This window comes from Urocitellus parryii, chromosome 5 (genome assembly GCF_045843805.1).
Source record: "Urocitellus parryii isolate mUroPar1 chromosome 5, mUroPar1.hap1, whole genome shotgun sequence".
Taxonomy (NCBI): Eukaryota; Metazoa; Chordata; class Mammalia; order Rodentia; family Sciuridae; genus Urocitellus; species Urocitellus parryii.
In genome coordinates, this window is record NC_135535.1 from 174,089,447 (window position 1) to 174,108,029 (window position 18,583).

The following is an 18,583-nucleotide window of genomic DNA, read 5'->3' on the forward strand; positions in this document are numbered from 1 at the left end:
TGATTCCCAATGGTTCTTTCTGCAATTGATGGGATCATGAGGACTTTGATATCATAAGTGGATTAGTCCACAGATTCATCATTTAAATGAGATATTAAGAGGAAGTAGAAACTGTAGTGGGCAAGGCCTAGTTGGAGGGAGTGGGTTTTGGATACATAACCTTGGGCACTCTATCTTGTGCTTCTCTCTCTCTCTCTCCCACATCCCCCTACCCATGCACCAGTCAGTGCTTCCCATCTGCAATGTAGTGGGGTCTTCTCCTTCACTATGCCTTTCCACATGATGAGGACATAATACATAGGAACGCAAACCTCTCAAAAATGCAGTACATTTAGGATAAGATCCTATTCAGGGAATTACATATTTCTACGCCATATCTAAACAATCCCTGTTTCCAGATGGGCAAACAGGAAGCTGAGGGGAGGCATGACTTCTCCAAGTTCACACAGCCATCTTCACAGGTCCTGCTGCCATAGTCTCAGGGGACTGACTCTGCAGTAACTCCCATGTCCTTGCCCCCAAGTGTCCCCCAGGTGAGAGACAGGAATTCACACCTCAGGACAGTCTCTGTCCCCAGTCTTCCCTCAACCAGTTGTCAGAAAGAAACAAAGAAGGAATCTCCATCACTGCTTAAGTCCAGTTTCTATGAACAGGAACTTGCCAAATTTAGATTTCCTTTCCACTTTTAGATTACATCATCCGTTGCTTATAAAGCCTTGTCTTGGGTTTCATCAGGAGAATACCTAAAGACAGACCACCAGATCTCTGAAAAGCCCACTCAAATGAAAAAACTGCAGAACTGCATCCTCATTCACAGCAACCATGAGGTGAGAAATTCTCTGCTTTTTTGCCTTCATCTCTAAAGGTTTATAAGCAAAGTTAATCCATACTACCTCAACAGGTTGATTCTCAGGCCTCTTAAACTTTCTATTTGAGTATCTGTTCATAGACTAATAGTGTGCGTGTCTCTCTGTGTGTGTCTGTGAGTGTGTAACATGCAAGTGCATTTATAGCCACAGCTAAACTGTTGTATTAGTGTAAGCATTTTCATTTCTGTTGAACTTATGTAACTACATTCATGCAATTCCCAGAAGAAGGGTACGACAAAGGATAAGAGTTTCGCAAGAAAAGAGAAAATGATCCCAGAATCAGAGATTCTTTTTCCTCACACTATTGCCCATCTAGGGAAAAGAGATCAGCTTGACATATTAGAGACATCTCTTTCTCCTCACTCCTCATTTAGGTGGGAAAGGACCCACACAGTAGTGTGAGGTTCAGTGGAGCCTCCAAGATGTCTGGGGAGACACTGTGGGGATGGGGTGAGAAGCTCATGCCCTTCTTCTGGAGACTCCTCAACTCACCTTCTGAGGGGCCAGCTCTGATGAAGCTCTGAGTAGATTGAAGGTGAGCACATCACATTTCCTGGGGCTGCCCATCACCTGCAGGTCCTTGGCATCTACCTGTGCATGGGTCTTGGATGGAGGTCTCTGCTTAGGAACATCCACATCTTCCTTATCAGAAATGCCCAATGGGAATTTCTCTATGGTCCCAGCTGAATCTTGAATCAAGCAACTCCTGAGATCAGCAGATAGAATTCTTTGAGTTAATATTGACTTGCAAATGTCCCTTCTGGGCAAAACTTGGAAGAGGCAGAATTTCCAGAAACTACAAAACCACAGGTCAACCTTCAGCCAAATATTGACTTGGAACTGATAATCTAACATGAGAAAGAGTAATAATACCAAAGGATACAAGGTAGCTATCTCATTCAGAATAATTATTCAATGCTAATCTGTTTTCTAAAACTATTTTGTAAATTATTAAATTGAATCCTTAAAAGAAAACTATGAGGCAATTATTTATCTTAATTTTACAGAGGTATTGTCTGACTTACATAAGCTAGGATCACCCAGTCCATAAGAGGTGGAGCTGAGATATGAGTAAGACAGTGTGTTAAATTGTTAAGCCAATTTCTCCAAAAGAGTTACAGTGTGGTTTCCTGACATCATTTCAGATGCCATCCTAATCAGTTGTTCCGTTTTGAAGGTTTAATGTGAATTTCAATATGTGCCACAACAAAATATATATAAAATAGCACTAGGACAAAATTTGTGATTTTAACTTTTCAAAGTCTAAAATTTACTGGTATTTATCATCTTTCTTGTTTTTCTCCCCACCCACTGGTTGAGCTTCATTGTCCCTGAAGCTCCCCAATTCCTGTTCTCCCTGAAGGGGTCTTGCTGTCTTTTCTCTGGGATCTGTTAGTGAGAACTTGCTTCTGTTATTTCCCCTGCGTCTTGGAGTGGCTGCCTCTGTGTCTCTCCTGATGGACATGTCTGCAGTGGAGAGTGGTTACTTTGTTGTGAAGAAGGGAGAGAAGGTCCAACAGAAGCCACTGGATGGTTTTCCAGTATAAAGAGGATTGCTGTGTGGGGACAGAGGACACCTGGTCATGGGTCAGACACACAGGTATTGGGCTGTACACCAGGATGAAGAAGTAGCCACTGAAGGCACACTGCAGATATCCAGGAACAAATACCATGAAGTTACATCAGAGCAGGACTAGAGTTTACAATCATACTCAGGAGAAATCTCAAAACCAAAGAAGAAAAAAATAAATGAACACTACAATGTCCTTTTGTCCTATATCCCTTCATCTGCCATAAATTTGCTTTTCTGGAGGGGGCAGCACTGAACATTGAACCCAGGACCTCTCTCAGGTGAGGCATGCACTCTACCATAGAGCTACATTCCTAGCCCTTTTTCACAATTTTTTGTGATAAGGGCTCTCACTAAGTTGCCCAGGGTAGACTCAGACTTGTAGTCTCCTTGCCTCAGCCTCCTGATAAGCTGGATTATCAGCACACACACCTGTACTTGGGGAGTATCATGATTTAAACGCTCTTCCCTATTGTAACATGTATGAGCCTTTGTTGCTTTCCATGGCTGAATAATATCCAGTTGTGTGGGTATATGACGTCTGCTTATCCATTTATCAATTCATGAACATTTGTGCAGTTGTCACCTTTGGCTATAGATAGTGCTACAGTAAACATCCATGCACAAGTGTTGCTTTCAAACCTGTTTCCAATTGTTTTGAGCATCAATGTATGCTAAAGATACACTCATTTCAGATAGTGATTGCAAATATTTTCTATCATTCTGGGAGCTCTTTTATCAATCTATTGATGGTGGCCTTTGATGCACAAATTTCTTCATTTTGGTCAAGTCCAACTCATCTCTTTTTCTGTTGTTTCCTGTGGTTTGGTTGTCACAGCCAAGAAAGCATTGCCAAATGCAATGTCAAGAAGCTTTTCCCTTATATTTTACTCTGCAAGTTTTATTGTTTTAGTTTCACATTTAGGTTTATAATTCATTTTGAGTCATTTGGCATACTAAATAACATAGAGGTCCAACTCACTGTTGTACAACTGATGTTCTAGTTTTTCCACAACATTAGTTGTAAAGACTAATTTTTATCTTTAAAAATTTAAGTTTTTTATCCCAGTGAGTGGACTTGACATGCTTGTCAAAGTTGCTTCATCAGTGTTCTGAATTGAATCCAAATCACAAGTTCAAATCTCTAAATATTAGCTTTAATGTGACAGTCTCTTAGATAGGGTCTAGAAGGAGGTACAAAGATTAAGGAGAAACATAGGATGAGGCATTACTTCTCTAGGGCCAATGTCATTAGAAGAAGGTAAAGAGATACTTAAGTTGTCTGCATCCATGGGCCAGGGAGGGATGGCCAAGTGAAGTAGAAAGAAAATGGCCACTGGGCTGGGGTTTTGGCTCAGTGGTAGAGCGCTTGCCGAGCATGTGTAAGAGTTCAATTTTCAACACCACATAAGTAAATAAAATAAAGGTATTGTGTCTACCTACAACTAAAAAATATTTAAAAAATAAGTAATTCATATGGCAATCTCTAAGTCAGTGGCCTTCTACAAAGAGCCCTTGCTAGGTACCATAGACACACACTTTTACGGGCAATTCTAGCGTCCAGAACCCTGAGAAGAGTTCTACCACCACATGCTTTGTTATTATGGCAGCCAGGGCTGACTAATGTAACTCTACAGACAAGAGTTTATTTCCAGGGTCACTCTTTTCTTGGTCTTTGTGTTTCTTATGTCTTTCATATGGTCATTAGGCCACACCATAATGTTTGGATTTCTATAGCTTGTAATAACCTCTGAGATCTGAAAGTGTGAGAGGTCTAGCTTTGTTCTTTGTTCTCAAGATTATTTTGGCTATCTCAGTGCCTTTGTGTAATGGTTACTCTGCATTGCCAACTTGATTGTGATAAGAGATGCTGAGGATTATGGGTGTATCAATGATAGTGAGTCTAGGAATGACTGGCATGTGGGATAGCCTAACCGAAAGAGAACCTCCAATAGGGGGATGGCTTAAATGGAATAAAAGTTGGAAGAACAAAGAAAGAGCAGCAGATGCAAGCTGGAGTCTTCCTGAAAGTCCTCTTGATTGCTGCTACCTTATCTGGGGATATCAGACTCTCTCTTCTTTACTTTTCTGAAGCAGACTCTGACAGTGATTCTCCAGAAGGCTTAGTGCTCAGACTAGAATAGCACCATTGATCCCTCTTGTTCTGAGGCTTCAGCCTCTTGGAATGCACAGCTACTGGTTTTCCCAGCTCTCCAGAATGCAGATGGCCATTGTGGAGTATTCAGCTTCTGGTTGCATAAGCCAACCTAATAAGTCCCCTTTTTATAATCATACTTCCTGTTGATTCTGTTCCTGAGATCAGAACTGTTCCAAAGACCATTCTGTTCAAGAGAATCCTGACTAATAATATACTGAGGCACCATATGAATTTTAGGATGAAATTTTCTACTCCTGAAAGAAACTTTCAGTGGATCGTTGGTAGGGATTGCCCTGAATCTGTAGCTCACTTTGGGCAGTACTGACAACTTAGCAATATTAAGCTTCTGGCCTATGAACTTGGAATATCTTTCATTTTTCTGTGTGTCTTCTGTCTTTCAAAAATTGCTTGCAGTGCTCAGTGTAGTCTCCTTTTCCTCCTTGATTGAGTTTATTCTTAAGCACTTCATTCCTCTCCATGCTATTGTAAATAGGATTGTTTTCTTTATCTCTTTTGAATTGTTCATTGTTTATAGAAACATAACTGAGTTTTGCGTACTGATTTTGCATTCTACTACTGTGCTTCATTTGTCTAGTAGCTGGAACAGTTCTTGTGTGGCCTCTTGAGACTCTTTTACATATAATTTATGTTAATTGGCAAAGGTGAAAGCCAGAATCCTTACCTTGGTCCAGATACTGGAGAAAAAGCTTTCATTGTTTCTTTTTTTTTTCTTTTTTTTAAGATCTCTCCATTTCTCTTTAATATTGAACAGTATTTTTCATACAGTTGTAACATGATCTCAAGAGAAGTAAGAAATATTACCGATAGACTTTGGGGTGTAAATATATCACTCTTAAGGGTGGCTAGCTGAGTTTTTGTTTTGTTTTACCCAAGTATATTTTTTCAAGTTTTCAAGCTTGCAGTGTCATAGATTTTAGGATTACAATCAAAGCTGTAGATGATGTTTTATTTTGCAGGGATGCTTTCCTGTAGCCTGAAGTCCGAGATGCTGTGGCATTGGTTCTCAAACTCAAGCATGCATTGGAACCCTCTGGATAGCTTGTTAAGACAGTACTGACCTCCAGACTTGCTGATTCAGCAGGTCAGAGAGGGGTCTGGGAATGTGCATTTCTAACAAGTTCCTGGGTGATGCTTTAGCCACCCTGGTCCCATACCACCTCGGAGGGCCACAGATAAAGGAAACAAATCTAGCTGTGGTCAAGGCTGGGTAAACGTCCAGCCTCTGGCTCTGGCCCCTTCTCACCATCTCAAGGGAAGCTGCTCAGGTGTCTGCAGTTCTAACCTGACCCCATTCCCTTAAGTGTGCACCTTCCAGTTACTTAAAATTAAAATGCTGCAAGTTTATTTATGCGTGGATAATATATAATGATTGATTTCTGCTGAGCTTTGCCTATCTCTAAATCATACTTATTTCTAATAACAAATAAGCCAAGGAAAAGCCCATTTCCACTTACAAACTTGGAACCCATCATGATTTAGGGCTGGGGTCCCTTGGTCCTCCCCTCAGTGGCTTCTCAGCCCCTTCACCCTGGGTACTCTCTCAAGTCTGTTGGTGGAGAGCTGGGCCCACTCTGGGCCAGTTACGAAGTCATTGCAGGAGCTTAAAAGCAGTTCCAAAAGCTTCTCTGGGGTCCTGGCTGTCCTCTCCTCATCCCAGAGGACAGGACACGCACTGTTTGCTGGGGATAGAGACATCGGCCTCTCCCAAGCTGGACCTTAGCTCAGGGACACACCTCCCACTCACAAACAGTGTCTCTGCGGGATCTACGTTCTGTGGAGCTGGGCAACAGCCCTGAGCTTGATCCCACCCCAGGGCTTCAGCTGCCACCAAGGCCAAGGAGCAGGGCCTGAGAGCAAACGAGGAAGCTGACTGGCCTTATTTTAACATCCCCTGAATAACCAAGTGGCTCTGAGTTTGACAGCTCATGACCTGAAAAGAAAACCTGATACCATGCACTGTTCTCAGGAAGGTCTGGCTACAGTTGGCAAACCAGGGCCATGAGACGTTCACGTGAAGCCCAAGCAACAGGCAGGCGTTCAGGACAACATGAACACAGTGAACATCTACACAGCCACAGGGAGGGCATCTCCGGACAAAGGTCACATCCAGAGGAAAAGAGCACCAACATGTTAGTTTATGGCAGAGGGAAACCAAGATTTTTCCTCTCTAACCACTTCCCCAACAGCTGAATTAGTGAAGAGACTTTAGTATACAAAGAGCTTCCAAATATGTCTAGGTCACTACAACCTGGCCTCGGTGCCACTGGAACTTTCAGAGCTTCTGTATTCAAAAGGGAAAAAAAATCACATAGTCTACAGAGAAGTGTTGTGCACAAGTCAGTATCCAATGACCTCTGTCACCGAAGTCAGCCTCAAGTGCTGTATCTTGTTCCACAAGCTGTGCGGGTGCCCGGTGGCCAAGTCCAGAATGCAGTGCACCCCCATGCACACTGGGGTGACCTGTTATTGTTCATCTGCAACAAGATCACACTCAGTGGTCCCAGGTCCCTCTGAGTTGACCCTCTAGAGGGTACAAGGCAGTTCTGCTCTGTTGGCATTTCTCTGCCTGAGTCACCAAGCACCAGGCACAAGGCTCACTCAGGGCTGCCTGGGGCTGAGGGACAGCTCTACTCCCTATAACACTCTTGCTTTTTGGATCCAACACCAGAGGCAGTTCCCAGTGAGCATTACCAAGAAAACAGGCGACGGTGGCACCCATGTTTACAAACAGCTGACCAATGTGGCCACACCAGAATCAGACCATTTAAGCATATTTTCTGAAGACTAGGAGTTAGGGCAACTGGACATTAAAAGGAAGACCACCTCCTCTTACCAGACTATCCGGGGACTCAACTTGCCTGACTGGGAAGGAAGGCCCAGGAGGAGCAAGGTGCCTAGCAAGGCCTCTCATCGGGTCCCATCTTTAGTGCCCTCTCCACGGCAATGGAGGGGGAGATACATCTGAGAAGCCTTTGGTTCACCTTCTCTCTAGGCAAAGAACATTCCTTTGGGAAAAAAATATTCTTGAAAACTTGGGAGGGAAAGAAATGCCGGTGAGAGAAAGAGAACTACAGGCTGCACATGCCATATTTTAGCGCGTGGTTTCCAGACAGCCACTTGTTTTGCTTACAAATTCACCTTGTGGTACCAGGTGGAGCTGAGCAGTGCACCATCCACACAGCTGAAATGCAACTCACAGTCGTCATTTGATTTCTTGATCTTCATATGCTCCAAATTCTTCAAAAAAGTAACAGGCAATAGATGTCCCTCTGGTCTCACTTTATAGCCAGGGAAATTACCAAAAGAAAAATCTTGGCTCCACCACCTTTACTTACAGAAGGTAAAATACTTAACAGAGACAGATTTCTGTTGGAGTTAGACTCGATTTCTTTTCACAGCCCTTCATCTCACGAGGTGAGAAGGCATGCAAGTTGCCAAGTTGTTGGCTACCAGACCCATCAGTCTGTTTAACTCTGGCTAAGAGCAGAGAAGAATGGGCAAGTTACCAAGTTTCCCCCCTTCAGCTCTGGTGTGAATTCTGAAGTTGTGCAAGATCCTCATGTAACACACACACACACACACACACACACACACACACATCACTGCAATTCCATTTGCCACACAGTCCAAAGCAAACGTAGCATTGTGATTTTTCACAGTCCTCACAAAGACAGGAACACAAATTAGAGGACTAGAAACTGAAGGTGCTTTGGTTTTCCAGCTGGACTCCCACTCGGGCCAACTCTCAGTGGTCCATTCGCACCTGGCCTCCAGATCGGTCACGTAAATGTTCTTCTCACAAACATAGATGTTTATGAGCTCTTTGAGCTCCTTCTCTCTGATCCACCGCATTCTGCCAGTTCTTTAAAAATGACAACTGAGCCTCCGTGTGGAGGCTGAAGGGAAAGAGCCCAGGCTGCCAGCAGGAGGCAGCCACAAGCAGCAAGGGTGTCCCTATCGCTCCCCACCCCCCCCCCCCCCGACTCTGGGACAGAGTGAAGGGAACACTTAGGTTATCTCCATCTCTGGGGAAGAAATATTTGTCCTTGAAAATCAATGTAGGCCCCTGGCCTCTGCACTTCACTACCAGTTTAGTTGTCTGTGTGGAGGCCCTTCCAAGGAAGGCTGTTCTGCAGTGACTCTCAGAGGGCACAGCAGGGTCAGGCTGGCTCTAGGTCAGTCTGAGGTGGGAGTGGGAGTGCCCTGCAGGGGGAACCTGTATTTAAGTTGATTCTCCCTCTCAACGTTCCCTACTCAGCTTCACCCCATCACGTCTCAGTCACCGTTCAGCAATCACCTTCCAACAGCGAGGTCAAAATGCCAAGGCAAAAGAATGGAACAACATGCTGCCCGGGGCCACCACGCTTGGCCCTAAACTAACGGGAGTGTCTTACTCATTAAATGACCAGGCCTTACTGTACTGACCAGGGTCTGGCGACAGCACGAGAATAGCAAGGCTTTTGAACAGGGGACCTTGTCAATCTCTGAGGTGCTACTTCTCATAATGAGGAGTGAGCAGAATGGCCTTAAACAAGGTCCCACTTATTTTTAACACAAGACTTCTTAATGCAAACCTAAGGACCATCCCTGGTCTAAGTTTATAGAAGACTATGTGAATAAGTCTTAAAACTTTTAAAACATAAATAACCTGATATCCTACCTTTGAAGCCCTTTGTAACATTCTCTTTTTTTCCTAATTTAAAAAGAAATAACTTATTTATATATCAAAATTTGAGTTGAGTGCAAACATGGATGCCAACCACCCTTTCAGTTTTATAAATTTGCTTTTAGCTTTCATTAACAGGCAGATCTCCTTACCTACCATGCTCCTAAACAAGATAGAATATCCTTCTTTAAAAATTGTTACAAATATTTATTAAAAAGTGCAATTCAAAAGTTAGCTGGGCAAGCGCACTTGTTGCAAAAAATCACAAAAAAGGGGAACCTCCCCCCCAAAACCAATCCACAAGAAATACAAAAAAAAAAAAAAAAAAAACAAGAAAAGTAAGAATCATGTTAGGGTGCTGAGGAAAGCACGAAAAGACAAGGAAAGGAGGAGGCCAGGCTTCAACTCTGCCCGGGTGCTACTGCTCTTTCCAAGTGCAAAGGCAGCGGCGCCCAGAGGCCAGCAGCCCCCGGGCCCAGCTGCGACTCTGGGTCCAGCTGCTACTCTAACATCAGCTTATGCATCAGGGAAGCTATAAAAAATATCCTATATACATGTGCGCATTTGAGGCCTTTAAAGCCATCAGAAGCTTGACTCAGCAGCTTCAGCTACTTAAGCTCAATTAAAGCATCTATCATTACATTTGGATTGGCTCAGTTATTAGAATGGATGATCCAATCAAGCTGACATCTTCAGGAATAAAAGAGTCAGGTTCACTTACCCGTCTTGCCATTACTCACAGGGTAAGGGAAATCTGGACCAGAAATAGCCTTTTTGGGTCAAGATGGTTTCTGCGTAAATGTAATAAATGTACCAACCACTCCAACCCCATCCCCCAATGGAGAGTGCCACCAGAATAAAATAAGTGTCAGTGAGGACAAGTCAGCATCCTAATCCTTTTGAGTGCGCTTCTGCACTGTTCAGCAATGATGTATTCAAGGGTTCCCCTAAAAATGTAAGTTGCACCTCTGGGAAGAAGCCCCGGGACAGCAGCATGCGAAGAGCAGGTCTGGCCCCCCCTCTGGAGACACCATCACCCCTTCCCTGGGCTGCGCCAGAGCAGGTCCGGCTGCGCCTTTTGCCTTTTAATTGCTCTTGTCCATTAAAGCCAAAGGCTGTTAGTGGCCCCAAGCCCCAGGGTGTCTCACTGTTTCCATTAGTTTTCCCACCACACACAAAAAGCACCTGGAAAAGCAATTTTATCTCAGCTCTGATCCCTGAAAAAATGAAATACGGCATTTGCAGTCACAAACTGCTTCTGAGCCTTCTGTCCTCGTCAACAACCAGCTCTTGGGGAGTGAGAAATGCTCTAGCGACGGGAAACAGCCCGCCCAGGCCGCCTCCTGGCCCAGGCCACCTCCACGACAGGGATCTTTTGATGGACAGCAGAAGAAAGGAGCTACCAGAGACGGGCGAATCGGGCTCTGCCGACCCTTCCGGGCGACTCAGTCCCTCCTCAGGGAGTGGGGTCCAGCAAGGCAAAGCAGTGGCTAGTGGCCCCTAAACAGGACGGGCAGCAGGGTTGTCGACCCGCAGGCCTGCAGTCCCTCTTCCTCTTCTCGCCAGTCCTGCTAGCGCGGGAGGGAGGGGCGTCTGGCGGTGGAGTCCGGAGGAGTGTGTGCTCAGGGCACTGCCCCTGCCCCGGCTCCCGTCCAGGAGGAACCCGGGCCACGGGCGCCACCGTCACAGCACCAAGAAGAGGATCAGCACGACCAGCAGGATGGCGAAGAGGACAGCGATGGCACACCACTGGCGCCGATCACTGGTCATGTGAGACACTTTTGCAAGTTTCTTCATCACATTGTCTAGCCGAGACTGAGTGCTCTCCAACTCGTGAGAGAAATCATCCAACATGACTGCCTGTTCCTCCAGCTCCCCTCCAATGCGCTGGGACATGTTCTTCAGCACCCCGATGCTGCCAGAGACCAGCTCCAACTGCTCATCCTGCTGTTCCACAATCAACTGCTGCTGCACCTGCTGCTCCTGGATGAAATGGGAATTGGCTAAGTGCAGCTCTCGATCCAGGCCCCCATACTGATCTGTCGTTCCTGTGCTCCAGGTCTGGCTGCCACTGTCTCCTAGCAGTGCCTGCCTATTTTTCCTGTCAGCTAACGCCTGCACAGATGAAGTTGACATCTGATCCTTCATGTCCCTGACAACTTGCCAAGTACTTGTAATGAAGGCTTTTCTTACACTCAACTCTGTAGCATCAAGGTTGAATTTTCTAGGATTTGCTTCAACTATGCTGATGGTCTCCTCAAGGTCCTCCAGATCCCATTCTATGCTCCGGAGGTTGTTTCTCAGCTCCTTGGTGGTCCAGTCGATCTCTTCCCTGGTTGCTGCAGAGGGGTCCTGCAGAAGCTCTGTCCATCTCTGAAACAATCCCTGGGCAGTGTTGACTGCTTTCTGTACCTCTCCTTTCACCACAAAGAAGGGGTCCTCCATGGACATGGCGTCCCGGCCCCCTCCGCCACTCCACGCACAGGGCGCCCGCGCCCTTCTGGCCTGCCTCCGCCCACCCACCGGCCTCCAGGAGTTCTCAGCGCCTGGGCCTGGGGTATCCTGAGCAGCGGGCTCGCGCGCAGAGCCTGGGGTGCCCAGACCATCGCTGATGCAGCCCTGAATCTGCAAGGCGGGTGGAATCCCGGACTCCGGCGCCAGCCCCCGCTTCAGCCTCCTCTCATTGTTTCTTCATTGAGGTTGATACTAGCTGTGGACTTTTCATATGCAACCTTTATTGGGTTAGGACATTTCCTTCTGTTATCCTGACAGGGAGGGAAATGCTGTTGATGGGTTTTCTGCAAAGTGACTCTTTTTTCTGACTCTGCTAATGAACATTTACATGTATGAGTTTTATGTGTTGAACCACCCTGTTGTATAACATTCTCCACTTACCTGACTTTCTTGAAATGACAAAGTAACAGCCATAAAGAGCAAAGTTTTAGTTACCCAGGGCTATGAATTTCTGAGGAATGTAGCAGAGGCGTCCACTGGTAGGACTCTAAGGGGTACATGAGGTGATGATGTAGTGGATCTTCATCTGCATCAGTGTGGTGCTTTCAGAGGTTTATTTTGTGAAAGAATGGTGGAGCTGTACACATGTTGTGGTAACCAAAGCAATTAGCTTGTGTTGATACTGTACTAGAGTTGTAAAAGTTATGATTACTGGAGAAATTGGGTATAAGGTACACTGGATCTCCTCATAACTACATTTCATGCTATATTTATTTCCAAGTAAAAAGTTAAGGGGAAAAAAAAGCCAGGCTCCAGATTTCTTTTCTCTAATTCCAAACTATCAGGAGGCTATGCCAAGAGGAACCCAGTCTGTGCATTTTAGTAAGACCTTCTATCAAAATAAAATACAAAGGGCTAGGGATGTAGTTTAGTGGTAGAACTATTGCCTAGAATGTATGAGGCCTTGTGTTCATTTCTCAGGGGAAATAAAAGGCTTTGTCACATATTATTCCCAGTTTAATGGTCTTCATTGGTTGTATTTACACACTTTATAGTCCCGAAGTCAATAATGTTCACTAAAGTTATGCATTTCTAATCAGTCTTTCTTATTTTTTACTAATAGTTAAATAAAAAACTTTTACATAGCATGTGATATGGAATGTTCTCTGCATACATAGGCTTATTAATGTTCCTAAAACCATTGTTATCATAATTTTACAAATGTGAGTCTAAAGAATGGAGTGGTGACTTGCTTAGAATGTGCTAGAACAATGCTATGAAGCCAAGCAAACGACAATCACTACATCCATAGCTTAAAGATCTAAATACATTGGTGTGGTTGCATCATTGTTATATGCTGATTTTAAGTCCTTTGGGTGTGGACTCAGGAGGGGATAGCTGGGTGAAATGGTGATTCCACGCCACATTTTCTGAGGAATCTCCACATTGTTTTCCATAATTATTGCAGCAATTTGCAGTCCCTCCAGCAATGTATGAGTGTGCCTTTTCCCCACATCCTCACCAACATTTATATTTGCTTGTATTATTTTTTTAAAATATTTATTTTTATTTTTAGTTGTATACAATACCTTTATTTTGTTTTATTTGTTTTTATGTGATAGTGAGGATCAAACCTAGGGCCTCACGCATGCTAGACCAGTGCTCTACTGCTAAGTTACAACCCCAGCACTATTTGCTTGTATTCTTGAAGATTGCCATTCTGACTGGGGTGAAATGAAATCTTAGAGTAGTTTTGATTTGCATTTCTCTAATTACTAACGATGTTAAACATCTTTTCATATATTTGTTGATCAATTGTAATTCTTCTTCTGCAAAGTGTCTGTTCAGTTCCTTAGTCCATGTATTGATTGGGTTATTTGTTTTTTTTGGTGTTAGAGTGTTTGAATTATTGATATATCCTGGAGATCAATGCTCTATCAGAGGTGCATGTGGTAAAGATTTTCTCCCTTTCTGTTCACACTCTCTTCACGTTATCATTTTTTTTTTTTTTTGCTGAGAAGAAGCATTTTAGTTTGAATCCCATCCCATATATTGATTATGTTTTAATTTGTTCAAATTAGTTATACATGATAGAAGAATTCATTTTGATTCATTCTACACAAATGGAGCACACCTTTTCATTTCTCTGGTTGTAGACAATGTAGAGTCACACCACATGTGCAGTCATACATATACCTAGGGTACTGATGTTCATCTCATTCCACCATCTCTCCTGCACCCATGTCCCCTCCCCTTCCCTCTCTCTGCTTTGTGCAATCAATGTTCCTCCATTCTCCACCTCCTCCCCATTATGGATCAGTGTCCACTTATCAGACAGTACATTCAGCCTCTGTGCTTTTGAGATTAGATTACTTTCCATAGCATGATATTCGCCAGCTCCTTCCATTTACCTGAAAATGCCATAATTTTATTCTCTTTTAATGTGGAGTAATTTCCAATTGTGTATATATACCACAGTTTCTTTATCCATTCATCTGTTGAAGGGCATCTAGGTTGGTTCCACAGTTTAGCTATTGTGAATTGAGCTGCTATGAACAATGATATAGCTGTGTCACTGTAGTATGCTGATTTTAAGTCCTTTGGATATAGACTGAGGAGTGGATACCTGGATTAAATGGTGGTTGCATTCCAATTTTCTATGGAATATCCAAACTGCTTTCCACAGTAGTTGCACCAATTTGCTCTGCCACCAGCAGTGTATGAGTGTACTTCTTATCCCAACATCCTTGCTAACACTTATTTTTGCTTGTATTCTTAATAATTGCCTTTCTGATGTGAGACAAAATCTTAGAGTAGTTTTAATTTGCATTTCACTAAACACTAGAGAAGTTGAATGTAAATGTTTCTGGGAAAACGGGAAATCCACATGCAGCCAAATGAAATTAAAGTAATATTTCTCACCATGCACAAAGCTCAACTCAAAGTGGATTAAGGACCTAGGAATTAGATCAGAAACCGTGCACCCAACAGAAGAAAAAATAGTCCTAAATCTTCATCATGTCGGATTAAGTCCTGACTTCCTTAACAAGACTCCTGAAGCACAAGAAGTAAAATCAAACATGAATAAATGGTCTATTGTGTATTCTCTTCTGAGAAGTGTCTGTTCAGTTCCTTAGCCCATTTATTGATTGGGTTATTTACTTTTTTGATGTTAAGTTTTTTGAGTTCTTTGTATATCCTGGAGACTAGTGCTCTATCTGATGTGCGTGTAGTAAAGATGTTCTCCATTCTGTGGGCTTTCTCTTCATGTTAATGATAGTTTCCTTTTAGGCACTAGAGCAGAGAGCCTGTGCCTAATAGAAGAAAAATAGGCCCAAATCTTCACCATGTCAGCTTAGGGTCTGACTTCCTTAATGAGATTCCTGAAGCACAAGCAGTAAAATCAAGAACGAATAAATGATCTATTGTATATCCTCTTCTAAGAAGTGTCTGTTACATCACATTTTTATTCATTTATATATATATCATATATGTATTATATATATATATACATACACACACATACATAATATATATAATTTACTATTACTCAACTTTATAAAAGAATAAAATTATGGCATTTACCAGTAAAGGAATGGAGCTGGAGAATAATATGCTAAGTGAAATAAGGCAACATCAAAAAACCAAAAGCTCAATATTTTCCCTGATAAATGAATGCTAATTCACAATGGGGGCGCTATGGAAAAATAGAGTTACTTTAGATTAGGTAGAAGAGAGTGAATGGAGGGGAGGGGTGTGTGGGTAGGAAGGATAGTAGAATGAATCAGACATTATTATCCTAAGTACACACATTAACTATAAGACTGGCAGGATTCTATACTATGGACAACCAGAAGAATGGCAAATTATATTCCATTATATATGATGCATCAAAGTGCATTATGCTGTCATGTATAACTAATTGAAACATATTTCTAAAATTATTTTAAAAAATCTGAATACAGGTAAAACTTTCAGTTTGCACTAATGGTGTAGTTGGTGTTTCACTGGGGTTTTCCTTATGGCTGTTCCTCACCTAACAGATAAAATCCACTTTTGTTTCACAGTGAGAATGCAGATGATCATGGGATCCAGGACAAGCTGGGGCAGTTGAGATGTCACTTCATGTGGGGGCTGGAAATTGAAGATAATGAAATACCGGATTTAGAAAGCAGGGTCATAGAAGAAATTGACACCAGATATAATATAGGGGGGACTCACAACCTCCTGGCCTATGTGAAGCACCTGAAAGGCCAGGATGAGGAGGCCCTGCAGAGCTTGAGAGAAGCTGAAGACTTGGTCCAGAGGCAGCACACAGACCAGGTGGACCTGAGGAGCCTGGTGACCTGGGGCAACTGTGCCTGGGTGTATCACCACATGGGCAGATTGGCAGAAGCCCAGACTTACCTGGACAAGGTGGAGGACACTTGCAAAAAGTTTGCAAGTCCCTCAGCTACAGGCTGGAGTCTCCTGAAATGGAGTGTGAGGAAGGATGGCCCTTGCTGAAGTGTGGAGGGCAGTATTAGAGCGGGCCAAGGCCTGCTTGGAAAGGGCTCTGAGAGTGGAGCCTGAAAACCCTGAATCAGCCTGGGGTTCGCCATCTCCTCCTACCGACTGGATTATGATGATGAAAATGTAATTTCTCTAGAGCCCCTGAGGAGAACTGTCATCTTAAACCCAGAAGATGCATATGTTAAGGTTCTCCTTGCCCTGAAGCTTCAGGATGTAGGACAGGAAAAAGAGGGAGAAGACTACATTGAGGAACTCTGAACAGCACATCCTCCCAGCCCTATGTCTTTCAATATGCAAGCAAATTTTTCCGAAAAAAGGGCTGTGTGGATAAAGCTATTGAGCTCCTTAAGAAAGCCTTGGAGGCAAGACCCAACTCTGCTTCCCTGCATCACCAGTTAGGGCTTTGCTACAGGGCAAAAAGGTGTCAAGTAAAGGATGCAACAAATGTGAACCCTATAGGGCAGGAAAGAGAAAATGTGCACAGATGGGTTCAATTGGCTATAAAAGAATTTCAAGAGACTATAAAATTAAAGCCAAGATTCGAGATGGCTTACGTTTTCATGGCTGAAATGTATGCAGAAATACGCAAATATGAAGAGGCAGAGGAAATTTTTCAGAAAGCATTATGCATGGACAACTTTGCTGACCCTATACAGCAAGACATTCATCACTGCTATGGCCGTTTCGAACAATTTCACATGAGATCTGAAGACAAAGAAATCACCCACTATTTAAAAGGTCTGAAGATACCAGAAATGTCCTTTGCCAGGAAAAAACTTACAAGTACCTTAGAAAAACTGGCTAAAAGTCCTGTGAACCAGAATGTGAGTGTTGTGGAGAGTGTCAGCCTCCTGGGGCTCAGCCACAAATTAAAAGGGGAAGTGAAGGAGGCCCTGCTGTGCTATGAGAGGGCTCTGAGGCTCACTGATCAGCTGAACCCTGAGTATTGAGGAAAGGCCCCCACCCCCCACTTCATCTACTCACAACTAAATAGAACAACAACTTTCCTGCTTGCTGCCTCCCAAAGTGTATAACTGAGGAAATAAAAAAGTAGATGGGGATAGAACTTGCCCTCTCCCTGCCTGCCTGCTCCTGCTTTCTCCCTGCTGCCTTAGTGCCTAGGCCAGTCTGCCACATGAGCAGTGCCAGATTCATAAAAGAAGGTTCCATGCACAAGAAATTGCTAGTGAGTTTTAATTAAAGAAGCAGACTCTCATTACCATTAAACCCCAGCTCCGATATGGCTTCTCCTAGCTCCTGCCTCCAGCCTCCTAATGTGGTGGCAAGTTTTACAGAATAGACTAGTGAGAGAGAGAGAGCGCACTCCAGGGAGTGAGCTTTTATTGGGGAACAAAAAATGCAAGGGAAAATCCCATCCAATGAAGGTTAAGTGGGTGAGCATCGCAAGGTCAGGGCCAGGGATTGGGTCTTCAGGTCAGTGGCCAGGCACACCTCTGCATGGACAAGCCCTCTTACATGGGAAAGGGTATGGGATGCCTTTAACACTGCTGTGTCCAAGAGCCTCTCACCCAGCCAGGGAGGTACCTCAAATCACTTGCAAGGATGGCCTCCACAGGCCAGGAGCATCCATCCTCTCTCCTGGAATCCCTGCACTCACTGGCCCTGGATGAAAATCCTGTTTGACACCCTGCAGCTGCTTGACCCACCAGGATCCTTTTCCTAATGACTGTGCCTTGGAAATGAACTGCTTCCTCCTTGAGTGAGGCTGTTGTCCTGGACCAAGGAGAATTCAACAGAAAGGGGTTCTTTTTTATGTGGCCAGATACCCTGAGGCACCAAAACCCAAGAGCAAGACAACTTTTCCTCCTCTAAAATCATTCCTGTCAAGTCCTTTTGGTTACAGCAATGAAAAACCTGACGAAAACCCATTGCTGGAAATTTGTTCAAGCTAACAAGACTTTTGATGTTTTAGGGAAACAAAAAGAAGAAGAAAAACAAATCTTGTGTGAAATGTGCCAGTTGAAAATGACATAAAGACGTTTCTATAGTTTTTAGGTGGTGTGTGATATAAGCTCCGTTTTTCATCTGACCTGAAATGTTCATTAAAATTTGCCAAAAGTACAAACTCTTCCATTGTGTTTTCTTGGCCACATGACATAAGGACAGATGTGAAAGATAAGTGTGTAAGGGAAGGGGAGAAGGGATAAGGCAGGGTAATAGATGTGGTGGATACAATCAAAGTTTGTTACATATGTGTATGAAAATGTCTCAGGGGAACCCAATATTTTGTACAATTAACATGCTCTAATAAATATAATGGAAAGTTTTTATTAAAAGTTTTGGGATGAAATGGAGAACTGTGGAACCAACTC

The 18,583-nt window shown here is 43.6% G+C and overlaps 2 pseudogenes across 1 annotated transcript; one reads left to right on the plus strand and one right to left on the minus strand.

The window, feature by feature from the left end:
• Positions 1–747: 747 nt before the first annotated feature.
• On the plus strand, positions 748–18,300 carry LOC144254887 (protein IFIT1 homolog B-like; annotated as a pseudogene). Its single transcript, XR_013343623.1, has 2 exons — positions 748–827; positions 15,806–18,300. The product of XR_013343623.1 is annotated as a protein IFIT1 homolog B-like (transcript).
• On the minus strand, positions 9,968–11,891 carry LOC144254944 (syntaxin-6 pseudogene; annotated as a pseudogene).
• Positions 18,301–18,583: the final 283 nt, after the last annotated feature.